This window comes from Myotis yumanensis, unplaced genomic scaffold, assembly GCF_028538775.1.
Source record: "Myotis yumanensis isolate MYYU_CA2020_CCGP unplaced genomic scaffold, mMyoYum1.0.hap1 SCAF_16, whole genome shotgun sequence".
Taxonomy (NCBI): Eukaryota; Metazoa; Chordata; class Mammalia; order Chiroptera; family Vespertilionidae; genus Myotis; species Myotis yumanensis.
In genome coordinates this window covers 21,022,995-21,035,778 of record NW_027223767.1, presented here as the reverse complement: position 1 = coordinate 21,035,778, position 12,784 = coordinate 21,022,995, and the positions used below count along the sequence as shown (strand labels likewise).

Genomic DNA, 12,784 nt, shown 5'->3' with positions numbered 1-12,784 from the left:
ATTTTTCTTGATTTCAGAGAGGAGGGGAGAGGGAGAGGGAGAGAGAGAGATAGAAACATGATGAGAGAGAAAATCATTGATTGGCTGCCTCCTGCATGGCCCCTAATGGGGATCAAGCCCGCAACCCGGGCATGTACCCTTGGTCGAAATCAAACCTGGGACCCTTCAGTCCGCAGGCCAATGCTCTATCCACTGAGCCAAACTGGCTAGGGCTTGGTGGGGAAGATGTGCTAAAATATATATTTGGCTAGATTTCAAAATCAATTTTACACAATATTAAAAGTTTGAAGGTAACAGATACAATTGGAGTTAAGACTGCTTACATGATGATAAAAATTATCACTTGAAATCAGGATAAATTATGCTACAACCACCTAAAAAGAGTGTGTCAGCCCGGCCAGTGTGGCTCAGCGGTTGAGCATTGACCCAGGAACCAAGAGGTCACGGTTCGATTACAGTCAGGTCAAATGCCCGGGGTTGCAGGCTCAATCCCCAGTAGGGGGCGCACAGGAGGCAGCCAATGATGTTTCTCATCAATGTTTCTATCTCTCTACCTCTCCCTTCCTCTCTCTCTAAAAACAAAAATCAATAAAAAAAATATTTAAAAAATAAAATAAAAAGTGTGTGTCAAGGGTAAATGAATAAATAGAAGTTTCCTAAATGTACTCTGCCTTATACAAATTAAGTTTCCAAGTTAGGAAAGAGAAGTACTCTGATAATTAGCTTTCACTCTTGCCTTTGAAAAGCCTGTATAAAGAGACATGTTGGTTGGCAAATAATTTCCACACCTAAATAATTCAAGCCTACATAGGAAAGACTAAGGGTTTAACTGATAAACCAGAATTAAAGCTCAAAGTCACCATAAGGGCAATGGAAAATCTGTGTGGTGTATTTTTCCCTAATCCTCAAATGATTGTTTCATCATTTGCTATGGTTTGGGATGTTTGGATTGTGGGTTTCAGGGGTGGGGAGTTGGCAAGAAGGAACAAGTTGTTAATTTCTCACACTGATGGGGTGTACATGGTAGAAAAACTAAAAGCCAACATCCTAAAAAAGTTTCAAACACATACAAAATGAGACAGCAAACTTGTGAATCAAGCATGATTTGGCATCTTTAAATACAGAGCCAATTCTCTTCTAGCACCAAAGCCAATGGCTTCTCCTGTAGATAAAATGGCACAGTTCCTAAAAAAGCCCTGGACGCTGTTTCCCCACAATCCTATAATCTGTCAGAAGACAGAAAACAAAAAGAAGGCTTTGCCAGCCAGAAAAGCAAATTATAACCAATACAGAGCCAACACTTTACTTCAGACAGAAGGAGCTTTTCTATGCATCTTTGGAAGGAGGGAGACAAAAGAAGAAGCTTACCATTGCTCAAACAACCAAGGCAAACATTTTAAACAAATATCACATTGGATAAGCAGTTGATGCAATCACCTGCTTTCTCACTTCTTATTCACAGCCTTAAAGAATCTTTACAACATTTACGAAGAAGAGTTGATAGCCACAAAATACAAAGAACTTTTACAAGTTGATTTAAAAAAGGATACAACCAAAAAAGGAAATTTCCAAAGGGCATTAATTAGTAGTCATAGAAGAAATACGTAAGGTCAAATATTACATATATTCCATAGTTGGGAAGTGGTGGAAAATACTCCATACAGTCCTAAAGGTATTTCTGACTTGATAGTACTACCAACTGCAAGCTTCCAGAGAAATCCTGGCTACTAATGAATAAAACAAAAATAGATATGGGTGTTTAAAAATCATCGTGTTGTACACTTTAAATATCTTACTATTTTGACAGTTAAAATTCAATAAAGTTGGGGGGGGGGGATAAGGTGCTTAGCATAAACAATACATTCCTAAAAATATTTAGGATATAAGTTTTGTGAAACACCTAATCTGGGAAGAAAACTGTTAGGTAGAATGGATACAAGAAAACTGCAAACCAAATCCAAAGGAACTAAAATCAAAATATGAGTTCAGCCAGCAAATATACTAAAATTGGAAGGATACAAAGAAGATTAGCATGGCCCCTGCACAAGAAGGATGACATGAAATATATATATAAAATGAATCTTTACCTATGAACATAAAACAGCTGAAACTGGTGCACAATGAACATGGCAGATGATGGAAGCAAGTAACAAAGTTTAAATATACAACCATAGAAGTAATGCACCTCCAAAAAAAAGCTTACTCAACTGTCTTTATTATGGAAGCAGGCCATTCAGCAACCCCTTTATAAGTCACCAAATCAAAATAAAAGCAAGTAACGCCTGGTGCTGCAAAGCAAGTATAGTCTTCCCATCAAAGAGGAAAAGAAACCTAAGCCTTTTATTTGTCCTTGATACAAAAAGATAATGGATTGTGAAAGAATTTAAATTCCAGAAAGAAAATTCAATTCCAACCTATGTAAAGCTAAGAACTCACATTGTTCTAAAATCAGCAATACACAGGTCCCTACTGAAAATACAATACAGCCCTCGCCAGTTTGGCTCAGTGGATAGAGCATAGGCCTGCAGACTGAAGGGTCCCAGGTTCGATTCTGGTCAAGGGCACATGGCCAGGTTGTGAGCTTGACTCTGGTGGGTGGCGTGCAGAAGGCAGATGATCAATGGTTCTCTCTCATCATTGATGTTTCTGTCTTTCTGTCTCCCTTCCACTCTGACATCAATAAAAATATATTTAAAAGGAAAAGAAAAGAAAAAAAAATACAATACAGCCCAGTGGCTGAGTGTTGACTATGAACCAGGAAGTCACAGTTTGATTTCTGGTCAGGGCACATGCCGAGGTTGTTAGCTCGATCTGTTTCTATCACTCTCTCCCTCTCCCTTCCTCTCTAAAACCAATAAAAATATTATTTTTAAAAAATAAAGAAAATACAATACATAAGATCTCAAGTGAGCGAGTTCAAGTTCTGAGCATGTCAGCAAACTACTGCTTAACCATTTCAGTTTTTTATCGATTTTATACATCAAAAGAACCACATCCCAATTTTTCTCTATTGTTAATGCCACTTTAGAAGCTGAGAAAAATTTAGTTCATGAGATTCAAATATCAAGCATTTTTTAAGTACACCACATCACCCATTCTATATTTAGACTCAGGTATGGAACAAGAAGTGCTAGCTTTGCTTGTAATGGCACCATGTCCCTCGTCAAAGCCTAATTGCAACCATCACCTAGGTGTCTATATAGTGTCGCCTAAAATAAATTAAAAGTCCTTTTCAATGCTTTTTTGTAAGTGGTCCTACTGATTGGCTGTGATGCTTTAAATATAGATAATAAATCACCCCACCAGTCCTTTAAACATTCAGCATTATAACTGGCATAATGAACCAAAAGGCCAAGATGGTAAAAACTCTAGTGATTTGAATCCTTCAAAGTGATATTATAAAAAAATCTTTTGGAAATATTCTCTTTAATAAAAAAACTGTTTTATTATGAATCCATAATTGTTACATTCTAGAAATTAGGGTAGCAATATCTTTTCCCAAATCCTGAACTATATTTATAAAAATACAGCACCTTTCTCAAAAGGAAGTTAAGGCCTCTAACAAACAGCATGTTGCTAATTTTCACAACATCCCAATAAAGAACTATTACTTAGCATTTATATCACACTTGCCAATGTGTTTTACAATTATTTTCATTAACAGTCATGCCTCACAACTACTCACTGAGCTAAACTGGTCCTGTTATCCTCATCTGACAGCTGAGAAAACTGATGCATCTATGACAAGATCAAGGTCAAGTCAGTCTGCTTTTCCAAGACCAGGGACCTAACTTTTTTTTTTAATATTTCTTTTATTTATTTCAGAGAGGAAAGGAGAGGGAACGAGAGATAGAAACATCAATGATGAGAGAGAGTCATTGATTGGCTGTCTCCTGCATGCACCCTACTGGGGCAAGCCCGCAACCCAGGCACGTGCCCTTGACCAGAAGCGAACCTAGGACCTTTCAGTCTGCAGGCAGACGAATCCACTGAGCCAAACTGGCTAGGGCTGGGACCTAACTCTTAAAAACAATCTCACTCAGCATTGTAAGTATATTGCTCGCAGTCCTAGTTAGAGTAGGTTTTTAGAGAACAGGAATCCAACTAAAATGATACAAAAATATTAAAATATTTTAACACTTCAACAAAAATATGTAACTAGCCCTGGCTGGTGTGGCTCAGGTAGTTGGAGCACTGAAAGGTCATCAGTTTAATTCCTGGTTGGGGTACATGCCCAGGTTACGTAAAATCAATAAAAACATTTTTATTCATTTCAGGAGAAAGAGAGAGGGAGAGAGAGAGATATACAAACATCAATGATGAGAATCATCACTCGGCTGCCTCCTGCACGCCCCCTACTGGGGATGGAGCCTGCAACCTGGGCATGTGCCCTTGACTAGAATTGACCCTGGAACCCTACAGTCCACAGGCTGACACTTTATCCACTGAGCCCAACCAGCTAGGGCAGTGATGGCGAACCTTTTGAGCTCGGTGTGTCAGCATTTTGAAAAACCCTAACTTAACTCTGGTGCCGTGTCACATATAGAAATTTTTTGATATTTGCAACCATAGTAAAACAAAGATTTATATTTTTGATATTTATTTTATATATTTAAATGCCATTTAACAAAGAAAAATCAACCAAAGAAATGAGTTCGCGTGTCACCTCTGACACCCGTGTCATAGGTTCGCCATCACTGAGCTAGGGCAATAAAAAAATATATTTTTTAAAAACACAGTATAGCAAGAAAGGAAAGGCCAATGTGAATATGAATACAGTAAACTCTGTAGGTGTGGAAGAAAGAGGTAAAGACAATTTCCACTTCATAGCTTTTGAGAGAAAGGTGGGGGAAAATAAATTAAAGGACTAGAGATCAACTTAAATAATAATTTATCAAGACCAGACAGATATTTAAGTGAGACATAGGAACCTAACCAGACATCCAGACACCCAACAATTCTCTACTAAGAGGAATGATCTTACTTTACTAAATAAAAGTCCTTACTTAGAAATTTGAGACCTAGTGGAAAATCAGGGTACTTGTGGGGGGGAAAAAGAGTAGAGACATGATCCAGAAACACTAGCAAATAGTTCAAATTGTCTCTCATGAGAAACCAATAGCAGAGGGAAGCAGATAGATGCCAAGCAGAGGGGGAAATGCTGTTAATCAATACTGCACCTGGTCCAGCTCCCTAAAAGTCACAGCTAATTTTCTCAATGTCTTCCCAAATCTGAAAATCCACACTCACCTGGAAGCTATAATACACAACCTCTAAGAATATTAAGGATGTCTCCTGCCACAATATTCTGAATGTCCAAGTTTCAGTCCATTAAGTAATCTCTGGAAGAACAGATAGCTTGGCTAGACTTTGGATGAGATCCACGTACCCTCCAATTAACTTGATAAATCTCACTAGTGAATACTTTTTCATGCACCGAAGTGGATAACATACCTTTAGGTGACACAGTAGTGTCCTAGGATAGTAAGAGAGTAGGGAAGAAAAGCTAAGTAGCACAATAGTTGGCAATAAGCAAGCTTAACAACTAAAGTATAAAATAACTGGCAAAGTATTCTTTAAGTCTTACAAATCAGAGCACACAACTGTATTTCAAAGTAAAATTAAAAAATTCTAAAGGATCTAAAATTTGCACTCAGAGACTTTTCACTATGTATCTTCTAAATTCTTTAAAATATCAGCATGGCTCGTGAGTAGCCTTTTGAGTTTGGTTTCTTTCACTTACCATCATGCATATGAGATTCACTTATGTCATTGCATATATGAATAGTTCCTTTGCACCCTTGAATAGTATTCCATTGTATGAATATATCACAGTTGGTTTATCCATTCTAAGTTGAAGGACATTCAGTTTCCAGTTTTTGGTGAGTAAAAATAAAGCTACTGTAAACATTCACGGGTTATTGTATCATAGGCTGTCCTTTCATTTAAGTAAATACTTAAGAGCATCAGCCCATGCACTGAAGGGTCTGGGGTTCGATTCCTAGTCAAGGGCATTTGCCTGGGTCAGGAGTTTGTTCCCTGCCCTGGTCAGGGTGCGTGTGGGAGGTAACTAATTGATGTATCTCTCCCACATCTATGTTTCTCTCTCTCTCTCTCTACTTTTCTCCCCTACCCTCCCTTCCACTCTCTAAAAAAAAATCAATGGGGGAATATAATCTCCAAAAAAATAAAACTAAGTTAAAAATTCAAATATTTTAGGAAATCACATTTCTGGAATTCTTTAAAATCTCCTTCTTGCACCCTTAGACTTTTTATTTTTTAATTTTACACAGTAAGATTGATTTTTCAGTGTTTGGTTCTAAGAGTTCTCATAAATGCATAAAGTTGTATAACCAAATCAAGATACAGAGGAGTTTCATCGCCCCCCCCCCAAATTTCCTCATTTGCAGTCAAACACTCCATCTATCCTTACTCAGATGTAATCATTGAGTTGTGCTTCACTGTCCCCATAGTTTTGTTTTCCAAAATATCACAGCAATTCAATCATACAGTGAGTAGCCTTTTGAGTTTGGTTTCTTTCACTTACCATCATGCATTTGAGATTCATTTATGTCACTGCATATATGAATAGTTCCTTTTTATGGCTGAATAGTATTCCATTGTATGAGTATATCACAGTTGGTTATTCTGAGTTGAGGGACATTCAGTTTCCAGTTTTTGGTGAGTACAAATAAAGCTCCTATAAACATTCACACACAGGTTTTTGTGTCATAAGTTGTCCTTTCATTTGGGTAAATACTTGGGTCATATGCTAGGTGTTTGTTTTACTTTATAAGAAACTACCACAATGTTTTCCAAAATTCCAGTTGCTCCATACCCTCGCCAGTCCATAGTCTACTCAGTTTTCTTTTTTTGTTGTTTTGTAGCCATTCCAATGGCATATCTTATTATGATTTTAATTTGCATTTCTCTAATTACTAAGACGTTGAGCACATTTCCTGTTTGTGTGTTTATTTGCCATCCATATATATTTTCTGGTGAAGTCATTCAAATATTTCACCCATTTTTTTTATGATGCTATTTGCATCTCCATTCTAAACCTTCCCATATATCCAGAAACCTATTGAACATTTCTTCCTAGATTTCCCAGATACTTCAAATCTAATATACCAAAATCAAACTGATTTTCCCTCAAATGTTATGGCTTCTTACTCCTGAATTCCCTACCTTGATTAATGACATCACCATCCACTTATTTGCCAAGCAAGCAATTTCAAATCCATCTTTGACAACTCCTTTTTCCTTACATACTACCCAATATAAAGTCAGTAAGATCCTTCTAGTCAGTTTCCTAAAAAGCTCTTTTACCTACAACTCCATTACCAATGTAATTGAGATCTTCAATATCTTCTCAAGTGATCATTACACCAGTCTCACAAACTACTCTCCCTGCAGCCAAATTCAACTTTTTAAATCTAACTTCCACACTTAACAGTGTTACTTGTCTTAAATAGTGATCTGAACGTGTTGTATTCATCCATCAAGACCCTACTGACTCTCTCCAGGAAGACTTCTCCAACCTTCTCCCCACACCACACAGAACTAACACTTAGTTCAGATCTCTAGAACAGCACTTACTGTACTGATTCATAATCGCTTTAATTGGCTAATCTCCAATTAAAATGTGAGCTCTTCAAAAACAAGGGTTTTCATATCCCATTGCATAGCACAATGCCCAACACACAGTAGGCACTTAAATGCCTGCTGAATTTGATTGCTAAAAGGATTAATTACCAACACTTTTCAATAAAATCAGAGTCCAAAGAGATCTAAGCCTAGTTTTGGCTCACTGGTAATTCATGAATTTGAATTCATGCTTATCTTAATTCTAGTTCATATTTTCCCCCACCAGCTTCAGCGTTAGTTACCAGAAAATTAATAACTAAGTCATTTATATCACTCCTTAAATGACCTATATTTTTTCATTAAATATTACAATCAAATGCTGTACCAAACTACAATTTTATAATTGAGTCATCAAATCTGGTAACTTATTACCCCTCTTGTATTTAAATGCATCTTTAATAAAGAAAATTTAGCATTTTTCCTCGAATTGTATTCCTTTTCACTCTAAATTACAAACCTCTGAAAGGACATAATCAAGACCTTGACAGGCAGTTAAGACAGAAATATTAGACACTTCTCTGCTGAGAAAGCAATCACTTCTCACCAAGAGTACAGTGACTTCACACGTATTTCCCTCTCTAGTCAGCTGTAGAGCTGCAGCCCTTCCACTGGCCACTTTGCTTCTCACACTCACTTCCCAATTTATTATATTAGAATCATCTTTTTAGAGTTGCTATAATATTTGAGTTTAAATCCAAGAATTAGGCTTATGTCTCTTCTGAAAATGTTCCAAGCTTCCTGTCCTCCTCTGCTGCATTATACAATGTTACTCTGCCAAAGTCTTAGCTCATTTCCTCCTCCTGCTTGTCCTGATATGGTCCTACATATCAATAATGCCCTCTCCCTTCCCATTTTCAAACTTTACTGTCTGCTTGGAATGCCCTATCTTCCTTGTTCACTGTGAGGGCCTATCATGCAGGTTCAATGCAGGAGGCCTTTTCAAACAATAGCTGCACCCAGCCTTTCATCAACACACAACAAGTTGTACCTCCCTCTAGTTGAAAGCTTACTGTACTTCATCAATTCCAAGACACACTCCCCTCCCCTACATTTCTCTGAAAAAAGGGAACATCTTATAACTGATGGCATGCCAAGTCTCATTAGCAGCATTTCTTCTTTCGTAGTGGTATGTAAAATAATTGTGAGCCTTACAATCACTGGCACCACAAGTTTGATGAAGTAAGATATTACATTCCATTAGAATTACTTTGTATATTTCTTTTTCCCCACTAGACTGTGAACCCCCAAAGGGCAGAGGCTATGTCATAATCATCTTTGGTCAGCATAGATTTGGGCACAAAGAGAGAGTGTATCCAATAAACACTAGTAATAATTAGCATTTAAAAGTACAAGGTATTGCCGAAACCGGTTTGGCTCAGTGGATGGAGCATCGGCTTGCGGACTGAAAGGTCCCAGGTTCGATTCCAGTCAAGGGCATGTACCTGGGTTGCGGGCACATCCCCAGTAGGAGATGTGCAGGAGGCAGCTGATCGATGTTTCTCTCTCATCGATGTTTCTAACTCTCTATCTCTCTCCCTTCCTCTCTGTAAAAAATCAATAAAATATATTAAAAAAAAAAAAAAAAGTACAAGGTATATTCTAAACATTTTACATGCATTAACACACTTAACCTTTGCAACAACTCCCTGAAGTAAGTAATTATTATCTTCAAACTGTGGCTCAGTTGGCTGGGCATCGTTCAGTGCACTGACAGGTTTCCAGTTCCATTCCCAGTCAGGACACATGCGGGAGAGGGGGGCGTTTCCGGACTCAATCCCCAGTAAGGGGTGTGCAGGAGGCAGCTGATAGATGTTTGGCTCTCACTTCTATGTTTCTCTCCATCTCCCTTCTTCTCTCTCTAAAAATCAATTTTAAAAATCCTTTTAAAAAATTATCTTCATTTAAGATAAGGAAACTGAGGTAAAAACATATAGGTAAGCTTATTCAAAGCTACACAAAGTTGCAAAAGATTTGAACCCATGTTCACTGATTATGATTCATACTGTTATCATTTTTCCATTCATCACATATTTAATAAGCAATTACTCTATACCAACTACTGTGCTAAACACTGGTAAGCAAACCCTCGGTTTCTCAGGAGGCTACTCTAAACTGTAAGTTCATCCTTTTTTTGTTAATCACCACCCAAGGATATGTTTATTGATTTGAGAGAGAGAAGAAGAGAGAGAAACATTGATGTGAGAGAGAAACATCGATCGGTTTCCTCCCGCATGCACCCCAACCGGGGATCAAACCCAAAACCTTTTGGTGTACCAGATGACGCTCCAATCAACCAAGGCACTAGGCCAGGGCCCATCGGTTCATTCTTGAATCCTTTACCCTCCAAACATCAGATCCAACCTACAAAGTCACTAAATTAAATCCACTCTCTTCACTTTTCCTTTTTAACATCTTCCCATCCTCCTTTAAAGCTATTAGCACTCTATCAAGAACCAAAACAAATGATAAAGCAAACACAGAAACCTTTGTGCTATATTATTAATTAGCAGCTGTGAAAATATCACAAAAGAGACTTCAGTTAAGGAATGGGTGGCAAAATCAGAAGGCTTTTAAGAAAGAGATTCTAAAAAAAGAAGAAGAAAAAAAGAAACAGATTCTTTCTGCAAGTAAATATTCTCAGTTTGGCTCAGTGGATAGAGCGTCGGCCTGCGGACTGAAAGGACCCGGGTTCGATTCCGGTCAATCGCATGTACCGTGGTTTCGGGCACATACCCAGTAGGAGGTGTGCAGGAGGCAGCTGATCAATGTTTCTCTCTCATCGATGTTTCTGACTCTCTGTCCCTCTTCCTTCTTCTCTGTAAAAAATCAATAAAATATATTTTTAAAAATATATATTCTCAGTGGAAAAAAGAGGGAGGAAAACACCATCATTTTGTTTTTATATAGGTTAGTTTAAAAAGTTTTCCCTGAGCCCTGGCCAGGTAGCTCAGATGCTTAGTGTCATACGATATACCAAGGCTGCCCGATATACCAAGACTGCGCGTTCAATCCTCAGAGCACATACAAGAATCAAACAATGAATGCATAAATAAAAGGCCCAGCCAGTGTGGCTCATTTGACCTATGAGCCAGGAGGTTACAATTAAAGTTAAGATTCAATTCCCAGTCAGGGCACATTCCCAGAAGAGGGCATGCAGGAGGCAGCAGATGAATGATTCTCTCTCATCATTGATGTTTCTATCTCCCTCTCCTTTCCTCTCTGAAATCAATAAAAATATATTTTAAGGGGGTAAGAGATCAACCAAAGGACTTGTATGCATGCATGCATATAAGCATAACCAATGAACACAGACACTATGGGGGTGAGGGCATGTGCTGGGGGTGGGGGTGTCCAGGGGGAGGTCAATGGGGGGAAAAGGAGACATAAGAAAAAAGAAATATATTTTTAAAAATAATAATAAGCCGAAACCGGTTTGGCTCAGTGGATAGAGCGTCGGCCTGCGGACTGAAAGGTCCCAGGTTCGATTCCGGTCAAGGGCATGTACCTGGGTTGCGGGCACATCCCCAGTAGGAGATGTGCAGGATGCAGCTGATCAATGTTTCTCTCTCATCGATGTTTCTAACTCTCTATCTCTCTCCCTTCCTCTCTGTAAAAAATCAATAAAATATTTTTTTAAAAAATAATAATAATAAATAAGTTTTCCCTGAGGCAGGCAATGCTTCTTTAAGAAAAATGATTCATTTTATCAGACTAAAAATGAACTAGTAAACCTTATTCCTTTTATTTTAGCCCTTGCTATGTCAGGGGTGCATGGGAAGCCCTTACATCCCCACTGTAGACAGACTGCTCACACAACAGACAATCCCAGCACTGACTGTCACCTTTCTCTGCCCCAGGGGAAGACTCCTCATTTAGTAAAGTCACCTATTACATAAAAGTAACCACAAATAGGAAAAAAAATAGGAGGAGGAGGAAAGGACAGGAAATTCTCATCACAGCTGAACAAACTTCTACCATTTTAACGTAACACAAATGGCATTTATGAACTTATTTGAACGGATGGAAATTTCCAATAGAGGGAAAATGCATTACCAAAATTAAAAATAGATGTCCAATTATTAAAAATAAGATGGCTAGGCCAGCTCTAACATTTTGTACCTCTACTTCATCTTCCATGTTGTAGTCAAAGACAGAATAAGTTTGTATTCTGTAAATGACCTATGACAACAGTAACAAATGCTTGCTTTTTTATAGGTTTTGTTTTTTAAAATATATTTTTATTGATTTCAGAGAGGAAGGGAGAGGGAGAGAGAGACAGAAACATCAATGATGAGAGAGAATCACTGATTAGCTGCCTCCTGCACGACCCACACTAGGGATCAAGTCCACAACCCAGGCATGTGCCTTGACTGGAATTGAACTACGACCTCCTGCTTCATAGGTCAATCAATGCTCAATTACTGAGCCATGCCGGCCAGGCTATGCTTGCTTTTTTAAACTATCCTTAAAAAAAGATAATCAGCCCTAACCTGTTTGGCTTAGTGGATAGATCATCAGCCTGTGGACTGAAAGGTCCCAGGTTCGATTCCGGTCAAGGGCATGTACCTTGGTTGCAGGCACATCCCCAGTTTGGGGTGTGCAGGAGGCAGCTGATCGATGTATCTCTCATCGATGTTTCTAATTCTCTATCCCTCTCCCTTCCTCTCTGTAAAAAATCAATAAAATATGTTTAAAAAAAAAAAGATAATCAGTGTTATGGACAGAAAATTTACTGGGAGAGCAAAGAGTCAAAAATGACATAGGACTGTGCATTTCCAGGAAAGAGAAGCAAAACACATTTTACCAGATAGAGAAGTTATAGACAACTAGAGTTCATTTTCCTCATTCCTATAAAATAACTCATTTTTCTTATCTGTGAATCTTCAAGGATCTAGGACAGCCGCCACTCCCTACCTTGGCTCAGAGAAGACACATCACTCACTAATTTCCAAAAGGCCTCACCATTTCAGGCTCTCAATCTTCAGAGCCACCAAAGCTGAAGCAAAGATCTCTTTCCGTCCTTTTGAAAAGAGTTTCACCTCTCTCTCAAAAGATGCGGCTAGAAAGCCATCTTCTTCCTCGGCAAGCACACCGCTTAACTCTGTCCTCTGATTTCCTACCCCAAACAGTAAGAACA

At 38.3% G+C, this 12,784-nt stretch overlaps 1 protein-coding gene and 1 non-coding gene across 2 annotated transcripts in view; one reads left to right on the top strand and one right to left on the bottom strand.

Moving 5' to 3' along the window:
• FAM222B (family with sequence similarity 222 member B) overlaps positions 1-12,784 on the bottom strand; it is a 64,027-nt gene that overhangs the window by 49,820 nt on the left and 1,423 nt on the right. The gene's annotated exons all lie outside the window — the stretch shown is intronic.
• LOC138995203 (U6 spliceosomal RNA) lies at positions 1,980-2,087 on the top strand. The gene has a single exon (XR_011468537.1). It is a non-coding gene; the product is annotated as a U6 spliceosomal RNA (small nuclear RNA).